Here is an 8,701-nt window from a genome sequence, read left to right on the forward strand (position 1 = left end):
AAGTTTCAGATGTAACTCATTTTGTAGCCAAACTGCAGCTTTAAAGAAAAATTCTTCCCTAAACTGGAGAGGTCCCAAAAGACAACTGAGTTACCTAAACTCCTTTTCAGAGTCAGAGTTTTGGCTCTAAATGCGGTGTTGCACAGGAACGGGGAAAAGTTAATATAAGGCCTACATCTGTGTACTTTCATGTTCTGATCTGTGAAAAATTAATGAAGATGAAACAGTATCATCTTTTATGTTGTATTTTGTAGTTGTTCGAAGTGCTACTATTATTCTCATTTTTATATTATTCAAGATATGTGCAAATGCCAGCATTTAGTAAAAACTCATCGAACATCAAAAAATCAGCTAGGAGTTTCTTCCTTTTTTTTTCTCTTCCTTAATTTTTTTTCTTTTTTTCTCTTTTTAAAATAGCTAAAGTATGTGGCTTTGTACTTTTTTTGCGGGATATTTAGTCTGTTTGTTCTGATTTTTTATTTTGTTTTGGGGTGTGGTTTATTTTGTTTTAATTTGTTTGGGGTTTTTTTTTGTTTGAAAACTAAACTATTGATTAATTTCATTTAAGCTAAAGAACTTTGGTAAGATTCAGTTGCAGAATTACCAATCTAAATTTAAGTGTCTGCCTGTAAATATCTACTACTGAACCAGGTGCATTAGATCCTATAACTGCTTCTGGGCTTCCAGTGACCCTTGTAGTCAATAGAAATTGAGGACTCTAAAAAATAAATCTTATTATCTTAATATGGGCACCTAAGTCAAGATTCAGTTGCGTAAGCATAATTACTCAGTGTATATAACCCACAAAATGTTAACAGACATGACACAGAGTATGAAGGGTCTACAGAAGACCTATGCTTTTCTGGAGTAGCAGCAGGAGATGTGGTGGGATACGCTATGGCATCACAGAGGTGAGGTGTTTCATATCTGTGGTAGGACATAAAATGGCATTTATTGCTACCATTACTATTGTTATGTGGATTTCCCAATATGTTATTCTTTAAATGCTGCTGCCAATGGTTTTCATGCCACTCCTAAAAAAAATATTTTAAAAGGATGGTGTAAGTAAAAAATATAATTTTCATTACAATCTCAAGGGGCAAAGATCATTTTATCTTCTGTGTTTTACAGAATCATAATAATATGCTATCTCTCCTAAATAAAACATTAACATGGCTAATAAAACATTAATGTGACTTTAAAGGAGTACATTTTCTTCACAAGAACTGTATGCCTGGATGTGTGAAAATAAGTCCTAGCACCAGCAAGGCAATGGGATATGCCATTTTGGGGAAGATTGCCCCCTTCTAATTGCTTTGACTTTTAAATTGGTTTAAACTAATCACCAACCTATAATCTCACTGACCTCAGAATATATCTGAAGATACTGCAGGAACTTCAATAGAGTTGATTTGTTTAAGAAGTGTCTAAAGCAAATACGGCATCTCAATAATACTAGTTTACTGTCTCAATACAAAGAATTAGTAAAGGCAGGGTTGCATCTCAGTCTCCTCTCAATCAGAGTAGCTGTTGTTGCAGTGAAAGCCTCAAGGCAAAATCCTGAATTCATGTTTCAAAGTATCATAAACATTAGGAATTTTGCTGACTTCATGAAATGATGAAAAGACCAGAAAGTTTCATGATTTTTTTCAGTTCAAGCTAATAGTTAGATCATCTGTGTGTCTGTATATAAATTGCAAGGTCAAGTTGCAGTCTTCCAGCTGACAATAGAGGGTGACAAACTGAAGCATTTTGTGGCTTTCCTTTTACAGGGAGGAAGTTCTCTTCTGTGCATGTGTGTGTGGTTCAAGCATTCACCCAGATCTTGTGTCAGCAGGCAAGCTGGGCAAACAGAAGCAACAGTGGTTCAAAAGCTTCCTCTCTTCATTTTCAAATTTTTCACACAATGGAGAGGCAATGGTGAAAAGAGCCTGGCAACAGAGACATGGGAGCAGCTGAGTGTCCTGGAGGGGGCTGTTACCAGATGTCCATAAGTTGTTATGTTTCTCCTCCCTCATATGCTTCCAGTCAGCTGCAACTAAGGCTTTCTTGACCCAGAAGTGATATTGCTCCCCAACTCTGGGTTTTTTTCATTATTTTTTTCTAATCTTACATAGTGATGCTAATGGAAAATCATTGTGCATTGGGCAGTAAGTGTGTGGGGTGTTCATAGCAAGGTCCTAGAAGCGAGTGGACTTCTACAATGGCTTCTGGTGAGGGGAGGCTGGGCCTGCCCCGTGCTGGACACAGCCAGTTCCAGCCAGCTCCAACCAACCCACCACAGGGCACAGCTGAGCCCTGCAGCCATGATGGTGGCATCTATTTTAGAAAGGGCAAAACAGCAGACAGGCAGAGGAGAAGAGAATCAAGCAGCTGGGTGGCCATTTGACTGTTAGCCAAAGGTAATCTGCCATGTAGGCACTGGCCTGGGCTGTGTTTTGCTGTGTTGCGGTGCATGTATAGCCTGGCTTTCAGGCCTGTGGTTGCTGTACACATTCTTTGGAGGCATTGGAAATTTAAGCAGCTAATTTTAACAGAGGACTCGGAGGCAGCTCCCTATGGGTATTGGTAATTACACCACCCACATGCCCTTGCCTTTACCTTAAAGTGAAGCAGAAAGTTCACATGTGAACATCCTTTTTTTCAACAGTAGAATTGATGGACAGGATTGTTTTCTGTTAAGAAAATCCTGTATGAGCTCCAAAGGCCAAAATGTCAGCAAACCTCTCCATGAATGCGATCTGCACAGCATGACCTGTATTGCTAAGAGGTCCATTTGAAGCTGCACAACCTGTGGTTCCCAGTGTCTGAAGAGACATAAGATTACCTATACTATCCTCTTTTTATTTCTCCTGTTGGGTCCAATGTATAGTATATTAGACAATGCCTTACAAAGTCTGAGTGCCTCTCTCACTGGGACTATAATAAGCACTAGTCCCAGTGCATTAAGTTGTCTTTTGAGATGATGGAAACTTGTGACATCCACAAAGTTTACAGGAGAGTTCAGTGATTTTACCATAGAGTAATGGTTTAACAATACAGGTGGCAGAATCACCTCTCATACCCCCTAGCTGAGTAACTATCTCTTCCAGTGACAACAAGCAGAGATAAGTTGAGAATCCTCTTGAACTGCACCAAAAACAGCTGGAAAACAAAACTGATTCAAGCCAATGTGACCTCCTACACTCCCAAAGCCAGGCTGAACAGAGTTGCTATAGCTCAGAGTAGCCACTGCATAATCCCACTGATCTCTCTGCAGGGTCCACACAGTGCAGGAGAGCAGAATCAAGCCCTAGCTTTTGTTTGACAGATTTTTCCTGCCTCCATAACAATAAATATAAGGTGTCCTGAAGTGAATTCAGTACTGAGTTAATAGATTCTTCATCCAAATAAATTAAAGTCCCAAATGTTCAAATAAGTTTGAATATTTTTTTATAATAACCAGAAGCTATGGATCAGTTGGTTTTTAAATTTAGTCTAAATTTTATGAAAAATTAAAACAAGAATCCAAAATTTTGTTTAATTTTCTGTGAATTCTTCCTTCAAAACATTCTTCACCTAGTTGCAGCCAGTATCCTCACAAATGTAGCACGACTCACTGAACCTACAATTTGGGTTTTTTGAGTTATGTCAGAGATAAATAAAAAGAGACAGAATACCAGCTAGTGAAAATTACTAGTGTAGTAAGTGGAAAGATGTGCATTAAATAAGCACCATTTAACTGCTATAATATATTCCAAAATTTTGAGATGTTTGAGAAACATGGGTATACTGGGTCTGACTGGGATAGAGTTAACTTATTTCATAGGAGCCCATATGGTGCTATGTTTTGGATTTCTGGCTAAAACTGTTGATAACACACCGATGTATGAGCTAATGTTGAACAATGCTTGCACAGCACCAAGGCTTTCTCTTTTCCCACTCTGTCACCTGAGCAAATAGGCTGAGAATGAGCAAGAAGTTGGGAGGAAACACACCCAGGGCAGCTGACCCAAATTGGTAAAAGGGAAATTCTATACTATACAATACCATGCTGAGGAATTCAAATTAAAAGGAGATGAAAGGTGTGTGGGAACAGTATTTGCCTTCCAAGGTGGCTGTTGCTCAGGACTGGTTGGGGATGAGACTGTCTGGAGGAGGCAATGAGTGATGGGGTGCTTAGCTGCTTGACTGGCTGAAGCCATCGCAGTGGGCTGAATTCTAGAATTTGGGACCTTTTATTTTTGGTGTAGTAAGCGTGATTACACAATTAGCAGTTTATAATTTGTCACTGAAAGAATGATGAGGATCTGATCTTAAAACAGTTTGAACATTCGAGAATGTGCTAAGTTATGACCACATGTATTTATTCTGGAAAAGTAATTTGACCATTGACATTACCCTGCATTTCTTAAGACACTAATGGCTATTAACAGCCACCTCATTTACAAGACCTTACTTGCTGCTGGAGTCCATGAATGCTGCACAGTAATATACATTTGTCCCTCATACTTGTGAAAAGCAAGTTTTTGGGAGTTGTTTTAAATTGACTTGGATGTACCCAAAATAATCATGGGAGAACAACTGTGAAAAATGGGCAAATAATTATAGACTCAAGAAGCCTGTCAAAGAGGAAGAGAAATCAGAACAATTGTAGCTGATAAAAACAGTCAAAGGCATACTATGCAAAGAGGTTGAAGAAATGTAATCCTAGCAAACGTTCACCACTCAGTAAAAGCAAAGGTTATATATAGCACAGTACAATTTATTTCAAATTAATCAAATCATAGAATCATATAATTGTCTAAGTTGGAAATGACCTTTAAAATCATCTAGTCCAGCCATCAACATAACTCTGATAAAAAAACATCACTAAATCATGTCATTAAGTGCTATGTCAACATGTCTTTTGAGTACCTCCAGGGATGATGCCTCAACCACTTCCCTGGGCAGCCCATTCCAATGCTGGATAACCCTTTCAGTGTAAAAATTTTCCCTAATATCCAACCCAAATTTCTCCTGGCAAAACTTGAGACTGTTTCCTCTTGTCCTATCACTTGTGACTTGGGAGAAGAAACCAATCCCCACCTCTCTACAATCTCCTTTCAGGTAGTTGTAGAGAGCAATGAGGTCTTTTCTCTAGACTGATCAACCCCAGCTCCCTCAGCCACTCCTCATAAGACTTGTGCTCCAGACCCCTCACCGGCTTTGTTGGCCTTCTCTGGACTGGCTCCAGCACCTCAATGTCTTTTTTGTGGTAAGGCGCCCAAAACTGGACACAGTACTCAAGGTGGGGCCTCACCAGTTCCGAGTACAGGGGGACGATCACCTCTTGGGCCCTACTCACCACACTGTTCCTGATACAGGCCAAGATGCTGTTGACCTTCTTGGCCACCTGGGCACACAGAATCACATGGGGTTGGAAGGGACCTTTGGAGATGATCTAGTCCAACCCCCCTGCCAAAGCAGGTTCACCTACAGCAGGCTGGACAGGAGCCCATCCAGGTGGGTTTTGAATATCTCCAGAGAAGGAGACTCCTCTCAGGGTTGTATCGCTGCATGGGGTTGTTGTCACCCAGGTGCAGGACCCAGCACTTGGCCTTGTTGAAGCTCATCCCACTGGACTCAGCCCATTGATCCATCCTGTACGGATCCCTCTGCAGAGCCTTTCTATGCTCCAGCAGGTCGACACTCCCGCTTAACTTGGTGTCGTCTGCGAACTTACTGAAGGTGCACTCAATGTCCTCATCCAGATCATTGATAAAGATGTTAAAGAGAACCAGCCCCAGTTCCAAGCCCTGGAGGACACCACTTGTGACTGGTTGCCAAATTTCTCCTGGCAAAACTTGAGACTGTTTCCTCTTGTCCTATCACTTGTGACTTGGGAGAAGAAACCAATCCCCACCTCTCTACAATCTTCTTTCAGGTAGTTGTAGAGAGCAATAAGGTCTTTTCTCTAGACTGATCAACCCCAGCTCCCTCAGCCACTCCTCATAAGACTTGTGCTCCAGACCCCTCACCGGCTTTGTTGGCCTTCTCTGGACTGGCTCCAGCACCTCAATGTCTTTTTTGTGGTAAGGCGCCCAAAACTGGACACAGTACTCAAGGTGGGGCCTCACCAGTTCCGAGTACAGGGGGACGATCACCTCTTGGGCCCTACTCACCACACTGTTCCTGATACAGGCCAAGATGCTGTTGACCTTCTTGGCCACCTGGGCACACAGAATCACATGGGGTTGGACCTTTGGAGATGATCTAGTCCAACCCCCCTGCCACTGCTGGCTCATGTTCAGCCAACAGTCGACCAACACCCCCCAGGTCCTTTTCTGCCAGGCAGCTCTCCAGCCACTCTTCACCAAGTTGTATCGCTGCATGGGGTTGTTGTCACCCAGGTGCAGGACCCAGCACTTGGCCTTGTTGAAGCTCATCCCACTGGACTCAGCCCATTGATCCATCCTGTACGGATCCCTCTGCAGAGCCTTTCTATGCTCCAGCAGGTCGACACTCCCGCTTAACTTGGTGTCGTCTGCGAACTTACTGAAGGTGCACTCAATGTCCTCATCCAGATCATTGATAAAGATGTTAAAGAGAACCAGCCCCAGTTCCAAGCCCTGGAGGACACCACTTGTGACTGGTTGCCAACTGGATTTAACTCCATTCACTACCACTCTCTGGGCTTGCCCCACCAGCCAGTTTTTAACCAATGGGGGAGTACACCCATCCAATCCATGGGCAGCCAGTTTCTACTGTCGGAGACTGTATCAAAGGCCTTACTAAAGTCCAAGTAAAAAGCATTCACAGCCTATCTCTCATCCACCAAGCAGGTCACTTTGTCATAGAAGGAGATCAGGTTTGTCAAGCAGAACCTCCCTCTCATGAACCCATGCGGGCTGAGCCAGATCACCTGGGCGTCCTTCATGCACTGCATAATGGCACTCAGGATAACCTGTTCCATGACCTTACCAGGCACTAAGGTCAGACTGAGAGGCCTGTAGTTTGCCAGATCATCCTTCTGACCCTTCTTGTGCATGGCTGTCACATTTGCTAGACGCCAGCCAGCTGAGACCTCCCCAGTTTGCCAGGTCTGCTGGTATTTGATGGAAAGTGGCTCAGTGAGCACTTCTGCCAGCTCCCTCAGTACTCTTGGATGGATCCAACCTGTTCCATGACCTTACCAGGCACTAAGGTCAGACTGAGAGGCCTGTAGTTTGCCAGATCATCCTTCTGACCCTTCTTGTGCATGGCTGTCACATTTGCTAGACGCCAGCCAGCTGAGACCTCCCCAGTTTGCCAGGTCTGCTGGTATTTGATGGAAAGTGGCTCAGTGAGCACTTCTGCCAGCTCCCTCAGTACTCTTGGATGGATCCCATCTGGCCCCATAGACTTGCTTATATCCACGTGTTGGAGTAGATCCCTCACCACCTCCCTTTGGATTACAGGGGCTTCGTTCTGCTCCCCACCCCTATCTGTTAGTTCAGGGGTCTGGGTACTCAGGGAACAACCAACTCAACTACTAAAGACTGAGGCAAAGGCGGCTTAGGTACCTCAGCCTTCTCATCCTTTGTCACTATGTTACTTCCTGCATCCAATAGAGGATGGAAATTCTCCCAAGTCCTCCTCTGGTTACTAAGATATTTCTAGAAATTCCTTTTATTGTTTCATCTTTCTTCCACAGAAACTGTGCCTTTATTTATTCTGGATGGAGGTAGCAGTAGCTTGTGAAGCATAGTTTATTTACATCTAAACTCTGAGAGAAACAGACAGAATGGGTATCCCTTAGTCTTATCTGGAGCTCTGGTTTTAAGTCCCCTGAAGTTTTAAGTCATATGCATGTTCCTAATTAAGGTGTGTGAAAATTCATTAGAGCCACTCCAGTTAATGCAGATGATAGTCGTGCAGCTGATTGATCACCAGTTTGAAGTTTTCAGTCCTTTCCCCTCTGAAGAAAGGTAAACTAAGATTCCATTTGTGATGCCAGCATATAAAAAGGATTGCATCAGGTGTGTGCTGTCCAAGTTACAGGTGTGGTTGACAGATATTTGACCACAATGAACAAGAAAACTCTGAATGGAGGAAAAAAAAAAGTTCTGATATTTATATCTATATCTGTATCTACACTTTCATGGATCTATCTGCTCTCAGTAAAAAAAAAGTATAAAAATGGTAAAGAATAATGGTTAGAACACTGAGCTTCAGGGCAGTCTGAAGCAGCTGCATGCTTTTATTGTAACAAAGCTTGCTCAATATGGCTTTACTAGCACAGGTGGTACTGTACATTAGTCTTCCTAGAAAAGAGTTATTTTACTGCATTATACCCATCATTCAGAATTACAGCATTCTTCTTTTCAAAGGAGGCAGTCAAGATGAGGTTTGTAACTTGAACTAGGAGGGTGTATGCTGTTACCTGGAAGATGATTAACAGTAATTTGATGCAACATGCAACATTTGCAAAAGTGAGAACAATAAAATCAGTGAGGCAAACAAATGAGCCATATGTTCAGTTATCTATCACCCATGAGGTGTACTAGGATCATCTGACAGAGCATTTTCTAAATACATATGTATTACCAATATAAGGCTAGGATCTTTATATATCACGATCAGTCATGGTTAGCTTACACAATCACTTTGAGAAATTAACTTTTTTCAATTATTTCTTATTGCTTGCATGGGGGAATGTCAATGTTTCTCACCAAACTCTAAGCACTACTAGGAAAGTAAG

Source organism: Calidris pugnax, unplaced genomic scaffold (assembly GCF_001431845.1).
Source record: "Calidris pugnax isolate Ruff unplaced genomic scaffold, ASM143184v1 scaffold20, whole genome shotgun sequence".
NCBI lineage: Eukaryota > Metazoa > Chordata > Aves > Charadriiformes > Scolopacidae > Calidris > Calidris pugnax.